At 35.0% G+C, this 17,200-nt stretch overlaps 1 protein-coding gene across 7 annotated transcripts in view; it reads left to right on the top strand.

The window, feature by feature from the left end:
* The window catches only part of CtBP (C-terminal binding protein), a 250,706-nt gene that overhangs the window by 58,337 nt on the left and 175,169 nt on the right, over nt 1–17,200 (top strand). Inside the window, exon 2 of one of the 7 annotated variants that reach the window (XM_089646914.1) lies at nt 10,728–10,776. The exons of 5 other annotated variants lie outside the window; for them this stretch is intronic. The gene's annotated coding sequence lies outside the window, so the exon portion shown is untranslated. Of the gene's footprint in view, nt 1–10,723; nt 10,777–17,200 lie in introns of all 7 variants that reach the window. One more of the 7 variants, XM_089646915.1, reaches the window with a different exon arrangement.

Below are 17,200 nucleotides of genomic sequence, written 5' to 3'. Positions count from 1 at the left end.
AAGAACTTCGACAAAATTGGAGCAATTTTTAGTATCCGTGCTAGGGTATTTTGCTCAAATAATATCCCCCGTGAGGCTTGCTAATTGCTTATTACCGCAGTTAGATTTAACCATAGCGGCCTGTATAGCCCGCGTACCGCAGCTTGTGTAGATCTGAAGCCAAACAGGGATTAATTAAGCCAGGGTGTGTTTTGTTTAGGGGCGGCGGCTATACTCCTAAACCGAATGCAAATGTGGCTTTTAATTAAGTTCAACGTGACGGCGTGGGGCTGCCTGTCGCCTCGGGTTTGCGCCTGTGTCTGCATCTTTGATGGTGAATAATGGACCAGAAATCTTTCTCTACTCTGGTCGGTGGAATAACTTCATGATGAATTATTGTCTTTAAATTTAGACCGCGAATGTAGAGCGTTATTGATGTTTAATGTCTAGCAGTTTGGCTTATTCCTTTCTACATCATGTCATGCTAGTATTTATAGAGTAGTGATTTTGTTGTAAATGTACCTACAATGTCAATGACTACTGCCGCGTATCCTTATTGTGTCTTATTCTATTTTAGTTTTAGTTAGCTCTGCATACTGCAATTCGATACAACTTTCGTACCTGTAACTTAAGTCATGAAGTGTGTGGTCTTCCGTTACCCCCTTCTTCCATGAAACCCCTCCCCCAGGATTATCAGTTAGGTATTCTTTCGTTTGTTTCTTTCCATAATGTGACCAAGACACTGAAGTTTCCTTTTATGTATAGCAATATTTCGTCGTTCGATAAAGGACCACTGTGTTGGTCAACCTTTCTATCCAGAGGCTATTTCGTGGATTGCCTTATATCTTCTTTGTAATGGTGTCCAGGTTACATGTCGTAGAAGATAATATAGCCGATTCTTTCATTTAGTTTTAGGTCACGGTTGCGGAAGAGTTTCTGAACTTTTAAATGCGAACCTTTCATCTTTAGATATGACAGATCTCTAACAAACTACCCTGAAAGAAAGAAACTTTGGTGTAAGCTAAACCGGTATGCGTCAAATGTATATCAATAAAATTGTGATTGCCATGAAGTTTACAAGATAATATAATGTCAAACAGAAACGGCAAACTAATTGCTTTCTCCGATAAATAATAATTGTTTTGTAAAATGAGTGTAGTTATACCCGCCCCTTCAAACAATCTTGTTTGTAGTAATATCTTCTTTGCAGATAATTAATGCCACCAGCGATTTTTTCAGCAATTTGCACATGTTCGTAAATACAATGTACAGACTTCGGACCTCCTAGTTCTCACTATTTTTTCCTAGAAGACTTAATTCGTGAAGCGTATTTTTGACGTAAAAACTATATCTCATTATATTCCACTCGCCCACTATGCGGCGCGAAAAATAAATAACGAAAGATGGAAGCGAAACAACCTTGAACTTTTAAATCAACACGGGCAGTGCGAGTAAAAACATTTAATGTTTGAGTTCTCCTCGGCGTTGACACACAACAATGCCAGGAATTCTTTTCCGTTTCGCTACCTCAGAGAGGAGAATTGAAATATTGATATAAACCTTTTGCCTGAAAAATTTACTTACGCAAACCTACCTTCATAATGTAATCATGGGCTAAGTAAAAACCAGCGAACTTTCAATCAATAATAAATAGCTTCAATTTCTAGAAGAAATATTTTGTAACTACAACTTGACTACCTTCGTGATATTGTTATGGTTCAAATACTGTACAACATCTTCCTGCGGATATCTTCAGATTGATCTGCAGAGGTCCATAGCTTGTTTTTGTTTTAAAATCACCACGATATCGAGTAACCCAAATAAGCTTCGTAATTAAAATCATACTTTCTGCTGCACCATATTCTGAGAACCAAAAGTCCAAGAATAAAATTAACTTCTCCGAATACTTTACTTTCTCCGCTATTTGTGTGGATTCTTCTATTTTTATTTGCAAAACCGTTGCTAGGTGCTACGATCTACAATTTATCAAACACTCTGGCAAACCATCCGAAGATTTTTAAATTAAAAAGTATAAATTGTTGGGAAGATTATTTAAACAGACGGGCTCCGTGCTCGAGGGGTAAGGCTCTCGACTAGCAAGCTGGAGATCGCGGGCTCGAATCCCGGCGTGCGCAAGTAAATTTTATTTGATTAATTTGTGTTATTTCACAAATTGCTCGTTTAAAATAAAATATAGCATAGTTGCGGCACGTTCCAGAATGGAAGATACTCTAAGTATCGCCTTGGTGTAAGAATTGAATTGAAGAATTGAATTGTACCATTCTGAATTGAATCGTTGCTTGAAATGGCTTTCGCCGTGTTTGATGACCAAATCTATTCAGCCAGATACTTCCCCACCTTCCTCTTTCCCATCTCCTTCCCTCTACCTTCAGCCACACAACATACTCCAATTGGGGATGGCATAGTCTCACTGGCTCGAGACGGTTGTGAGCAGTTGGGACTCTTGTGCGGTTTATCTTTTAAAAAAAATCTATTTTGTGTGCACGAATTACATATTCACCAGTACAAAGTAGTAACACTGAAATCAAATGACGGAAGGTGAAAACCAAATATGTGTATCAGGAGATTAAATGAATGCGTTCTCACCCAAACAACGCATTAACAATGCATGGTGACGTGCGCATTATTAATAATTATGTTGACGTCTGCCAAATCTTCCATAACAATAAATATCTATGGTCTAAAAAAATATCCCATTTATTGGTGACGGCATGATCTCCCAAAAGTTGAAAACAAATGAAACCAAGTTTATAAAATAATATGTACAGGGTTTTCCAATAATAGGTGTTATTTTGATATTCAATCGTAAAAGATCAATGGTTTCGTTGCTTGTGTGGCACGTAGCGACGTCTTGTTGAAATTAAACGTTGTCCAGATCAATACCATCCAATTTCCTCCATAAAAAATCATTAATCATCTCTCGATAGCGCAATCCATTCACCGTAACTGTTGCTCCAACCTCATTTTCGAAAAAGTAAGGTCCAATGACTCTGCCGGACCATAAACCGTACCAAACAGTCACACGTTGAGGATAGAGAGGCTTTTCAACAATAACTGCTGGGTTTTCCGAGCCCCAGATGCGACAATTTTGCTTGATGAAGCCACCGAGGTGGAAATGGGCCTCATCACTCAAAATGATTTGCATTTGATTCACTCAAGTGAATTTTAATAATTTCAATGCGTTGTTGAAGCGTGTATCGTTCCATTTTTATTAATGGCGTAGTTTCTACTTGTCAAATGTCAAAAAATGACAGCTTCAAAAGTAACATCTACCGAAATAGCGGGCTATTCAAAATAACACCTCTTATTGGAAAACCCTGTACTTTCATTGTATGTTATATTTAACAGGAACACTTTTCAGAAATGCAAAATTGGGAGTTACATTGTTAATGCGGTAATCATTTTCTTCGTCAATTACATTGTTGATGCGGTAATCATTTTCTTCGTCAATTACTTACAGCTTATAGTAAGGGGATTTAAAATATGGGAACACAGAAGTAATCATTTGAGTTATAGTAAGGGGATTTAAAATATGGGAACACAGAAGTAATCATTTGAGTAAGCTGAATCATTATATTTTGTCAGGCCGCATAAACAAGAAAGTAAAAAATCCTAAAACCTTTTTATTGAATCATAAAACGATAAAAAAAACATTGAACGGAAAACGGATATTAGCTGCATTCTGGGAATACGTATACTTAGTGGAATTGGCAGTTACGTAACTGGTAACTAGTAACGCTCCCGAGACCGGGGATCATAGTGCTTAAACGATCGCCATCGCAAAAAACATCTCGGAAAACAAGTTTTTCAATATACAATACACAGATACCTACATTTACATTCTGAACTATTTATATCTCTCACGAGACGAATACACGTGAACCCGTGTGATGTAGATAACACGGTGAGCTTCATTACAAGTTGAACATCAAAAGCCTAGAAAATAATGTTTGACACCAACAACTAACCTGCTAAGCGTCTGTATAAAGAATTCCAGTCGATTTTTTAAATATATTTTTAAAGTTCACCATGTAACTTAAATTCTAGTTTTTTTTTTCAAATGTCGGTTTCGTAGTATTAATAATTATAAAAGTTGGCATTTTTCAAAGCCCTCCAATATTCAAAAAAACCTACCGAAATCTGACGGGGTACGCGTGACATCATACGTACATCAGTTTTGTCGGTTAACAGTAAAGTCAAACTAGTTTGGGTTGGTATGAAATCAACAAATTCTAATTTCAATATTTAACATACTATCTAAATATCGTGAAATCTTTTGAAGTAATTTGTAGGTATACCGCACTGGTGAATCGTGTGCGAGACTCTACCCATTGTCCGCACTCTAATGCACGCGGCCTACCAACCCACCCGTGAGGTAGCTGTGTAAGTTCTGTCGTAATAATAAAACATATATATTTCGTTGATCTATTTGAATACATATTTTTTACGCCTTATATTTTTCATTCAAGTTCCTTATTACAAAAAACTCCGATGTTATATTCATAAAATGTTTGTTGTTTTTTCTCTCACTTTTTGTTGGTGTGCGCTATTTGCTTGCTCTTTCATGGATGATTTTCGTTTTATTCTTGCTGGCTACGAAGAAGTTCAAGTTAAAATATTAACTGGATAATAGGACAAAGCGTTTGATCCGGCTGGTGTTTTAATTTAGTTATTCATCTTAAAGAGTTTATTACAGGTGTGTTTTGTGACCACCCGACACATACGCCCGTTTTGTGGCGGTCGGTTATTGCATATTTAGAAGAATACCAGGTGTTAAGCCCCACATACCGTATTTCAACCGATTTATAACAAGTTTTTCGTTTACTCCTTAAGTTTTAAGTTTAAAAAAACGTTTCTTTTGAAGATAATATCCATAAATTTGTTATGCCGAAACGTTAATTATATGAAGTTCACTCGATATAAAAAAATCGCAAAGTAAGCTCTGAAAATTATGAAACACGTTTTGTTCTGTTATTTAATATGTTATAGGCATGAAAAAAATCACAGTGTATCTTTAAATGCAACTAAAGCATTTTTCGAGTGATTTCAAACGAGTCGTGTTTTATTAAATATTTTCACCATTTTCGCTTAATTATAATCGTTTATTAATATTAGCGCGCTCCCTCTTAACATCCGCGTTTACGCATCTCCCTTTCAAACCATCTTTAAACGCTTACTACGGGGGCTTAAGGGACGTACTTGACTTACTTTAACCAGTGATTCCTTACATTATTTGGAGTAAAAATTTAAATTAAATTTTGTACACCGGCCAAGTTCGCCTCTTAACACCCTGTATAGATTTTACAAGAATTTGTATTTTTTCCGTCTGTCAGTTCATCTCCCAGTAACCCTGTATAGATTTTACAAGAATTTGTATTTTTTCCGTCTGTCAGTTCATCTTCCAGTAATTCTGAACTCTTTCACTGGTTACATCCGTAAATACCAGTTTTCTATTATTTCGTAAAGCCTCGTTTACTGTTAGCTTAGTATTTTTAATAATCGTTTGATGTCTACCTTTATAAAGGCCCTAGTCGTGGTATTCGTCAAAATTGCACTATTTAAATTAACCAAGTATTAAAATGAGCAATATTTTTTCTCAGATGGCTATATGAACTTCTACATTTGATAAAATCTTTCCAGACAGCTAGCTTTCTTCCTCTAATTCAATCTGTGACTGTTCGCGTTCATTCTCTAACGAAGCCAACTATTCCTATCAGTATGTTATAGAATTACAGATGTATAATAGCATATCTATCTATAAAGCCGGGAATACACATGCCTGTAGCTGGCACACTTGCATGCCAGCTCCTTGCACATGCCAGCTACTATCATGTGTATACGCTAACTTGCATGCCTGTACCTGCCTTGCCAGTAGATTGCACAACATTTGATTTACTGGCATGCAAGTTGAGGGAGGGGACGAGGGGGGCTATGAAACCGGCATGTGTGAACGTCGTGACAAGTACGGGCATGCCAGTAGCTGACCTGTTGTTCGCCGCGGCCTTTTCTCTCATTAAATTAGCCACACATTGTACTGCCAATTGCAATACGATGATATTTAATTCACTTCGAATGTTTTCCATTGCCAAAAAGCTTGAGACTACTCAGTCTCAGAGTGATTTGAGACACGTACTGTCTAGTGACTGGCATGTGTATACGTCTTGCAAATACAGGCATGCAAGGACGCAACTGGCATGCAAGTTTAACTTGCATGTGTATTCTCATTGCGCCAGTAGCTTGCACATGCCAGTAGCTTGCATGCAAGCTACTGGTCCATTTTACAGGCATGTGTATCGCCGCCTTAATAGATGACGCTGTAGTCTGTACGTTGTAAGTGTGGGTGGTAAGTATTATAATAACGAACACACTGAAACCGAAAGTCTTCCGAATTTCAGTCAGTATTAAATTATTGTTATATATTCGAGACGAGTCTGTGACTTGGGCACCGCGCATTGGCTTAGATAAGCGTAATCATATAGGTACATTACGGTTCTCGGGGATAGTTCACACGGGGTTAGTGGCCAGCAGTTACGTGGGAGGTTGAAATTATTCGAATACTGGCTTAAACTCACTTTAGATAGTCACAAGTCTTGTTTAAATAATTTTTGTATGTTGCTTACAGGTGATACGTATTCAGCACTATTTTTCTTTTCTTTTCTTCATAGTAGGTACCAAAGGCTAAAGAAATTACAATACAACTTTTGTTCTAATGTTTATCATCTTAAATAAATAAAGTTGCTGTTTAGTTCAATCCTCGTCTTTTATTTATTTATTTTTATACTGCGCACAAGAGTTTTAAAAAAATATTGGAACTTTTTTTAAATGTTAGTTTTCTAAGGCCTACATGAATTTTACATAATGATGGAAATTCCATTTTGGTTTATTTTATAGCGCTTCAGTTCAACTATATGAATTATTTAGGTAATTTAAAAGAATTTAATTTAGAACTTAACCGTTTTTTTGTTTTCGTTTTATAGCGTTCGCCCTTGACGTTATATTTTACGAAAATGGCACTGTAAGAATACTCGCTAGTATTTACCTGTTTTTCCACCTTATCCGTTTACTTGTGGTGTAATATTATTATATTTACTATGCCCGGAGGTTACGCTGCCGCCGGCCGCTGATAAACGTGGCGAATTCCGGAATTCGCTTGTTCTCGGTTCGGAGGAAAATTCTAGAACAGTTGTTCATACTTCATATGTTCACGCGCCATACGAACTATATTATAACACAGTGACGTGGATCACAGAGGTCTTAAAAGAGTGTTCTTTAACTAGCTAATTAAATTATCATTGATAAATCTCCTTTATTTTTTTTATGTTGTGACCTAATTTAAATGATTAACTTTGAATTGTGACGCCTGCTGAATTTCCGGCAGTCGAGCGACATATTTCTCATTTATAAAACTAAAGAAAATCTGTTGTTTTTTATGTATTCTCAACAAGCGAAGTCCCATAAAAAAACTTCAGAATTTAGGTAGGTAGTTAATAAATAAATAAAAATACAGAATTTAGTAGTTACTTCCTAATTTCTGTAGTTCCTTTTTCACTCTACACAACTCAGCTCGCTGCGTATTATACATCTGTAAATTAGTATCTGTTTTAGCTGGTTTATAAACTACCACTAATAAACTTGTTATAAATTTAACACAACTGTTAAACAACCATTAATGTGTGGTAAATGGTTGTTTATCAGTTGTGTAAAATTTAAAACACCTTTATTAGTAAGGTGTAAGTATTTTAAAAGTAATTTACAGAACCCCAGTGATATTTCAGGCGGTATGTCAAAATGGCACTATATAATTTAAAGTCGAGCATTAATTTATTTTACAGAATTATTTCAATTATATAGTACCTATAAACGTTTTTTTTTATATTATATGTTTACATAGATCTTGCACAATGCTATACAGTGTAAAGTAACAATAATGTGTACGTACTGACATACATATTATAGTGTTCCGTGAACTCTCCACTAGAATATTGTATTATTGTTGTTGAATTTATTATATTATTACGCTAAAGAATATTATAAGAAAGACATACAACGTATAGATTGACGATGTGCAGATACTGTAAAGAATTTGTAATATATCGGCTGTGGTTTAGTAAAACTCTTCAAGCCGCAGAGTGACAACTTTATAGGAGACGAAAAAAAATTTTTTTTTCCGAATTTGTAAAACTATTGAAAAATCTTGAAGTTAAAGTGATAATTAATTTTCAAAATTTTTATGTAAAATAATAATATATTTATTTTATAAATTTGCAACCATAAACATGTCAATAGAATACATAACAATTAGATAAATTTAAGGATTCTCAAAACTTGCCTCACTAGGCTAGCGGCTAGCCTGTGTTGAGGCAGTCATTTTAATGTTTAGTTTAAATACTTGTGAGTATACTTACACTTATATTATAATATAAACACTCAAATTTTTTGTTGCATCAATAGTTTCGAATTTAAGTGTGAGCACTGGTAAAGGTCTTATTATTACTTTTTATTCAAATTATAATGTTCTTTTATTATCACGTTTTAATGTTCTCTGGAAGAGTATTGTACAATCTTGTTGTAATGTACCTAAAATTTCTTTGACCTAAAGTATTATGCATTATAGGAATTTTGAGTAAATCTTTGTTATTGTTTCGAGTACAGCGAGTATTTAAATTTTTTGTGTAGTATTATGTATGTTTGAATAAAGGTTCGTATGGATACGGCAATTCTATATTGAAATATGAGATATATGAGGGTTGGATAATTTCCTCTATGGTTTTCTCGAAATAACCAAAAATTAAACGCATACATTAGTTTTTAGTATTAAAAATACCCTAATCAGCAACAAATAATTTACGATGTTGTACTTTGAAGACTATTCTTTATGAAAAGTAACATTCCCAAAAAATATGGCTTTAAGGGTTTTTACTAAAACACTGTCGATATTATAGTGTTTCGCGAACACCTCACTAGGACAACCTGTGCTGAGGTGTTCACGTGTTTAAAAAGTAAGTTATCGCATGTCGTTTATTTGATTTCGTAAATAAGAAATGTGGGTAGAAAGAAACTCGAGAGCCAATTTCGGAGAAATGTCCGAGAATCGGTCGGTTAGTTGGTAGGTAGGTTATAGCGACGGGTTGACGAACTCTGCTATGAAATATGGCGGAACGCACATAGCACAGCGCAGCTATAATAGTAGCTATAGGAAAATAGCAATACCCATATCCACAGGGCCGAGTACCGCGGTACGTATGCAAATGAGAGACGCTCCGATCTCTCGCAAGCGATAAATCTCACACCGCACTTATATTATTCATGGTTTCGTTCCTACTAATATTATTTGTTTCGTGAAATATTGCTTAGGATTTTTTTTACATCGAAATTCATCCCGAATGATAATTCCAACAAGCAGGAAAACACAGAATTTAACTAATCTCGACATTTCGGAATTTGCATCGAGCAATTATTCTTTATTTGAGTTGTCAGTTTTTCGTGTTGCTAGCCAAATTGTTCATGTTTATTTTAGTTGATTTATTCTTATCGAAATTAAAATATTCCGATAAATTTATTCATTGCGTACACTACCAGTTTATTTATGATCTTTACAATATTTAAAAAACGTATAAAAATTTCAGGCGTACTAATCTACTGCACTGTTTGAGTATACTGTAAAATCCTTTTTAACGGGCGTAATTAAATAAATAATAAACAAAATCAACCTGTAAAAAATAGTTTTTTTACCATATACATCTACTTTCAAATGCCTTAAATAAATTAAGTTTTTCTGAGGATTGAACCTTCCTACCCATGAACTGGAGTCCACAACTCTACCAACCGAACCCGAATGGATAAGACCGACATTTATTGCGTATATTGAATGCTGTAATGTCATCGAATTTCAGAGAAATGCGTATGTGTTTGAGTGTGTTCGTGATTGCCACCAAAAGTTGATAGAATGCATCGTTATCGAGTCATCGACAGCGAGTCTATCAGCCAAGTTTCAGCTCGATCGGATGTCGGGAAGTGGATTAATTTCCGCTTCCAACATTAGCGCATTCATTCGTTTCCGAAAACAAAAGCGAAATTGTAATATATATTTTTAAAAAGTAACAATGACTGATGGAAGATAACGAAAATATTGTCGTTTTACATTTTTAAATCTTTCAAGATAACCAACCATACTATTCTTACGATGTCGATTTATTGTATCAGCTTATTTTTGAAACTTTTAATTATTCATTGTGGAATCGCATTTTAAAATGATTTCTTTAACGTATAAAAACACCTTTTATAACTTAGTTCCACTTATTTATTTCTGACGGACCGGTTTCACCTTATAACCAGCATCTTCAGACTGGTCTGAAGTGGAAAAAGTTATAAAAGTTTTTTAATACTTAAAGTCATATTCGTATCAACTTATCTTCTTAATAATAATAATATATAGCGTCGTTTTCGTGAAAAATCACCTCAAGGGCGCTGTACAATATTAAATAATGAATACCCCTAGGATGGTTACACCTAGTTACACCTAATGGTTACACCTAGGATTCACAATAACTAGTGACTTAAATCTAAGAATTATTTCTAATGACTTACGACTAAGAATTATTTCTAATGACTTACGACTAGGAATTATTTCTAATGACTTACTACTAAGAATTATTTCTAATGACTTACGACTAAGGTTCATAACTACTGACTGTTGTTTTTAATGTATTTTATTTTGTTTCAGGTAGGAGACCAATTTTACTTCGTCTTTTGAAAAAGATTCATCATTCTTCTAAGGTAACATTAATTTTCACCTATTTTCGAAAGTGATTTTCATTAAATATCCAGAAAATACATATTCTTGATTGTCAACGAAGGACATCAGAGTAGGGAAAAATGAATAGATTATACCAACATTGGAAATTGATCAATAACTTTTCAACGGGCTCACCACGAGTGACGAAAGCGAGATATTCAAATCAATATCGATTCAAACTCATTCCAATTAATTAGCGACCGAAGTAATGTTCCTGTTTAGTCCGCCGTTAGTCACTACGCGACTTAAGGAAAACACATGTCATTTTTCAGCCGACATCACCTATCGCTAACCTATACAAACTGGCTAGCATGTTGTTATACAGGGTGTATCGGCACTAACCCGACAAACTTTAACCAGCTATTCCTTAGCACATTTGGAGTAAAAAATGTTATGGGCACTTTGCTGTCCGGTAGCATTTTTTTTCAACTAAAAACAAAAAAAAAAAAAATTCCACACTACATCACTGTCATTGGCATTGCATTTCGTGTTCAACAGCTGTTATAAGCAAGTATGTCAAAAAGCGTCTTCGCTCTTTCGCACACACTAAATAATAATAGTTAAAAATGAGACGAATGGTGCCGTGCCATTTCGTTGTGATTGTAAAAGTGCGCCAATATAGGTACACACGTGCATTATTCAACGGAATTCGAATAAAATATTTGCCAGATGGGTTTTCAAACTTTGACAAAGGATAAAACAGTGGTGACATGTGGTGAAAATATGAATAGTAATTTTTTTATTAAAAAAAAACGTTACCGGACAACAAAGTGCACATAAGATTTTTTACTCCAAATATGCTAAGGAATAGCTGGTTAAAGTTTGTCGGGTACGTGCCGATACACCCTGTATACATGGTTTTCCAATAAGAGGTGTTATTTTGATATTAAATCGTAAAAGATCAATGGTTTCGTTGCTTGTGTGGCACGTAGCGCCGTCTTGTTGAAAGTAAACGTTGTCCAGATCAATACCATCCAATTCCGGCCATAAAAAATCATTAATCATCTCTCGATAGCGCAATCCATTCACCGTAACTGTTGCTCCAGCCTCATTTTCGAAAAATTAAGGTCCAATGACTTTGCCGGACCATAAACCGCACCAAACAGTCACACGTTGAGGATAGAGATGCTTTTCAACAATAACTCTTGGGTTTTCCGAGCCCCAGATGCGACAATTTCGCTTGTTGACGAAGCCACCGAGGTGGAAATGGGCCTCATAACTCGAGATGATTTGCATTTGATTCACTCAAGTGAATTTTAATAATTTCAATGCGTTGTTGAAGCGTGTATCGTTCCATTTTTATTAATGGTGTAGTTTCTACTTGTCAAATGTCAAAAAATGACAGCTTCAAAAGTAACATCTACCTAAATAGCGGGCTATTCAAAATAACACCTCTTATTGGAAAACCCTGTAGTATGTCTAGTACGCACGTATGTATTGCAATAGACGGCTTATTATTCCACATTGTGCACATTGCGGAGGTATTTGCTTGCTGAGGCCCAATAATAGTCTCCCTTTAGCCGAGTGACGTAACCGCAGATACTTTATTGATACTGTATAAGCCGATCATTCGTGGCAATTATTATTGTGCACAGTGCCGAGTGATGTCGAGTACCTATTCAGCTTCAACCTTTGGTACAGAATTAACTAGATTCGCCTTTGAAGCACACACAGGCTATCCCATACCTTCATATTATACCAATTCAAGGGTTTTTGCCATCATTATTACTTGCATATTGCTCCTTTTTCATTATAATTAATATTTATGACGCCAAGAAACGAATTACCGGTCACTCGGAACAACGGAAGTTCCGTCTGACGCAGAACAGTTATGACATGATGAGATCTCAAGGGCGCTTTATTAATATTAGGTAGTGCGATTGCACCATACTACTCTAAAATGGGTAATGGTTAACGGCAAGATCTGACACACCACTTTTCTGAGATAATTGAAGCTTTAACGGTCTGATTTGTTCTTCTATTTTGATAATGAGCTCTGGAGAGATCTACGAACTTTTTCGTCAAATAAAAACTTGTCAAAGGGAACGTGCGTGTCCCATCGTTCGGATCGAATGAACCGTTATTTTACCCTGTTAAAATTTTGTTTGTTCTTAAATTTCTTTATACAAAAAAGTGAGTGGGTCATGGAGGAAACACATCAGAACCTTTTCTAATAAAGCCTTCATTAAATCAATGGAGATGGCTAATCTAACAAAATTCATATCAATGTCTACATTAGAATCGATAAGCCCCACTTGTAGATATAATAATTTGTATGTGTTTGTTGGCGCTTCGAACATTATCCAATCATTCAGCCGCCATTGTATTTATGTTGTGTTTCGCGAGTCGCTAAAAAAATCGACCCAATTTTAGCGAACGTGTTATGCTGGCACCTACTCTCTCTCTCTCTCTCTCTATATGTATTTTAATGTATCACTCGGCTCTCCAATTACCATGATTTGTAACCGGGACTTCACGGAGGATATTATTTATAACACAGTTTTATTTATAAATTGAATTTTCCCCTAAATACTATAAACCTGCCGGTTACAGCTCTTCTGTTAAATTCACGATATTAGAGAATTTTGCTAATGAACGAATTCGAGAAAGTTAAGAGAGTATTCAGTTACCTATTTCTATATTTTATCTCGCATTACCGTGACTTTTAATAGCATATTTTGACTGTTCCTACATATTATTAAAATTTGTTAAAGCATCACGGTAACGAGCGTTTAAAGATGAGACTTGGGCCCCATACATTGTATTTTTTATGATACCTCGCAAAAGCGCTCCTGTCTGCTCATTGAACAGACAGTGGGACTATATCGCCACCCGGTTGGCAGCGTGAGAGGTGGATTAAGGAAGGGCCTGTAGGAAGGGATTTATTAAAAAAACGGATAACTAGAGAGTCGACTTGTCAGTAAACATAGAAAGTCTGTCTAGCCTAACATTTGTCTTGATGACGGATACTATTTAGAAGTCTTTACGAAACGTTGACTCAAGAAGGAAGAGAAAATGCAGCACCCCATTATTAATACCACCCCACAAGTCACCTAACAATAATTCTATTGGCCCTGAGAATCTTAACTTATATTTCTAAGTAATTATGACCAGTTCCTAGATTATCTTACCCGAGTTTAAATTCAACTAATGTGTGTTTATAAAAATAGGTACTCCATATTTGACCCCTGGTTCTCTTTCACAGACAGATTAATAATGAATAGACTCAGTTGACAATCTATACGCAAGCCGGCGCCGTGTCCCTATTTTTATTTCTTGCGGGATTGTGCTGGTATGCATCTTGTACGTACGGAGTACGACGATGTCTATCAGTTTGCAGTTTATTTCTCCGCCTGTACCGACATACTTCCAGTTTATATCTCCGCCTGCAGTCTGTACTATTCTATTGTACTTGGGTAGTGTATGTACCACGTATTTCCATAAATCGGGCCGCCTGCATTGTGGAAACACTATACTACTATTGTACGCTTTAGTTATGCGAAACGAACTATCGCGGGAACAAGTTGCGCGGCCGGCAGACGAATATATTAACAGATGTCATTAGCATTTACGTTGAACGGCTGTTGTAGGTGCTGAAGCCTGAAAATATCTCATAAATTAATAACTTGGCTACTTCGATACCGCACTCACCGCACTATTCTAGTTAAATTAATGATTATTATATTATTAATACCGAGACCGCCTGCAAACTGCATTAGGTCCACTGTGATGTCTCCATTAAGGCTAAGTAATGAAAAATCATTTGTTTTGGTTTGAAATTTTTATCTCAGAAATATTATAGATTATTCGAAAAAATGGATAATTTTTTATCTTTCTTTTTAGTTTTTTTTTTAGTCCAGAAAAATAGAAAGAATCAGGCCTGTAAAACTGATTCAAAGTGTAAAATTTCCTATTTACAAACCACCTTTCAGATATACTTTTATCGTATAAAGTGGCAAATTAAGTTTGTTTAGAACACACTTATTTATTTGTGCCTTCACAAAATAAAATAAATATCTTGGCGATGTTTTGTTTGCATAAATCAAAACAGGTGGCTGGTAAGCGGGAATTTCAACGTTATCGCCATCTACATGACTGCATGATTTTACCCAATTCCGAATGATCCACGCCTTAAAAAAGATAACTACTCTTCCTCAATTTGGCTTCAGAGCCATCTGAGCCTTTTTTCTCATCAAAAAAATTTAATAACTAAACTCCGTCTAATGAAATTAGGTTTAATTTTTCACAGCAATACAAACAATTGCTGTCATGTATGTATGTATGACTCGTATTTTCGCTTTTTTGTAATTGTTAAAGTAAAATATTGTAAGAAAAATCCATAATATAAATTTAGATTTTGTTTATTTGAAATGTATTTCTGCATTCGGTTATCTTATATTCACGTCGAGCCATTGACCTGCTCTCGTGCGCTCTATTGTTGACACAACTGTTTCGGTGGAGCATTGTTTGATTTTGGCAAATTATTGCGATGATTGTGTTTTTACGTTGATGTTGGTGCGTAATTTCGCAGAAACCTGCCCAAAGTAATTTTTTTCACCTGTTCATACAATCGATTATGCCAATCTTTCAATATAATAAACACACATTTCGGGCACATTATTATTATTTGAATATGTAATATTGTTTCAAGCCCCCATAATACACGGATAATACCTACTCTACGTCAGCGGGACGAACGCGCATCGGATGAACCAAAAAATAAATTTCATAGATCGCTCTTTTCGCCGTTCAGCGCTGTGGCCAAATATCATAATTTCGTCTGGAAATCATTATACATAATAATATAAAGTTAAAATTTGGAGTTAAACGAAGTAAGGTTGGATAAAGTTTCTATAAATTAAACTTATTATTTATATATTTTTTAACTCAGGCCAAGATGCCAAATAAAACTTCTGTAATCAAGTGGGTCATCCGACGACCCCATGCATTTTTCTGTCTTATGGGCTTTTAAACTATAGAAAACCCAATTATTCATTCAATTATTAAAGGTAACTTATGTATTTGCTCAGAAAAGCGTAAAATACTAAAATGATATGTCAAGGATGGTTCCATGATAACTCAACACTCTTTTAAAAAGTGATATAAAGTCATTAGAAACGATGAAATTTTTTTTTTTAACCTAACCTACTTAACCCAGTTAATAAAGTTTTTGTTTCATATCTTTCCGTGACTTTTTAAAGATGTGATGAATTATCATTGTGATGATTTATCCGGTCACCGTTAGGTATTTAAGCTAATATAAGAAGGATAGTAATTTTGGGTAATACATACTCCCCCACTTAGCTGAGGGATAGTTAAAGATCTTACAGTAGTTTTTAACTAAAAAAGTAGCCAGGTATCAGATGGCAGCTTGTCTGCATGTTCTGCCAAATACATTAGACATAGTCATTATGTGGGTATTTTCGGCAAAGGTACCAGATACATTCCAACTGTTTTCTGCGACGATTTTTAATAAATCAAATGTCAGAAATTGCTTGAGATTTTTAGCTGCAGCAAGATTACGTAAAAGTCGCATATTTTCTCCAAGATATGCCATGGCCTCTTTTTACAATCAATTGCTCACCGTTGCACACGGCTTATTCAACAACTCATTTCATCCCATAGACACGATAAAGATTAGCCGGCATTCCAGTCATCTTTTCCATCACACATTCAACAAGCTTCAGATTATATCTAAACATCTGGCAAACAGTTTTACAATACCCCCAAAGATACCATTACTAACGCAATCACGTAAGTTATTAACAATCTGCCACACTTATTATATTAAATGTAGTCTGTTGGCATTTTACTTGTATACCTACTTATATACACCCACATATTTTATTTTATTTATTTTATTACAAGATAATACATTACAAAATGATAACAAAGTAATAATGTATTATTCCCAATGAGTTTATAAAACTCATTTCGGGAAAGACAACATTAGAAAGGACAAGGCAAATAAATTAACAAAACATTAAAATAAATACATTAAAATAAATAAACGCAGATGTTATTATGGAGTACCAGAGAAAGATTGTGTTAGTCATTAATGAAACTGCTAAGGAAATATCTTTTAAGAGCTTTTGTCAATGTTTTTTTGTTAGTTGCCGGAAGTTTTAAATTATATATATATATAATTACACTCTCGTAATATACCTTAATATCTGGTAGATAAAATATTATGTCACTGTGTTTATATTGCGTCACAGACAATATGACATTATTGTCTTATTCTTTGACAGTTATTCGAATATTTCAAAGCCATTTATTGTTGATTCAATCCAATATTGTATTTGTATGCCTCTCTTGAAAGAATTGAGTTTTTATACTGACAAAACTATTTATTAATATTCATTTTGCGCATGTACGGGCGCAAACAAATAATTCGTCATCATA

Source organism: Hesperophylax consimilis, chromosome 25, assembly GCF_061612785.1.
Source record: "Hesperophylax consimilis isolate HC1 chromosome 25, BYU_Hcon_1.0, whole genome shotgun sequence".
Taxonomy (NCBI): Eukaryota; Metazoa; Arthropoda; class Insecta; order Trichoptera; family Limnephilidae; genus Hesperophylax; species Hesperophylax consimilis.
Note: the sequence above shows the minus strand (reverse complement) of the source record. Positions and strands in the feature narration are given on the sequence as shown.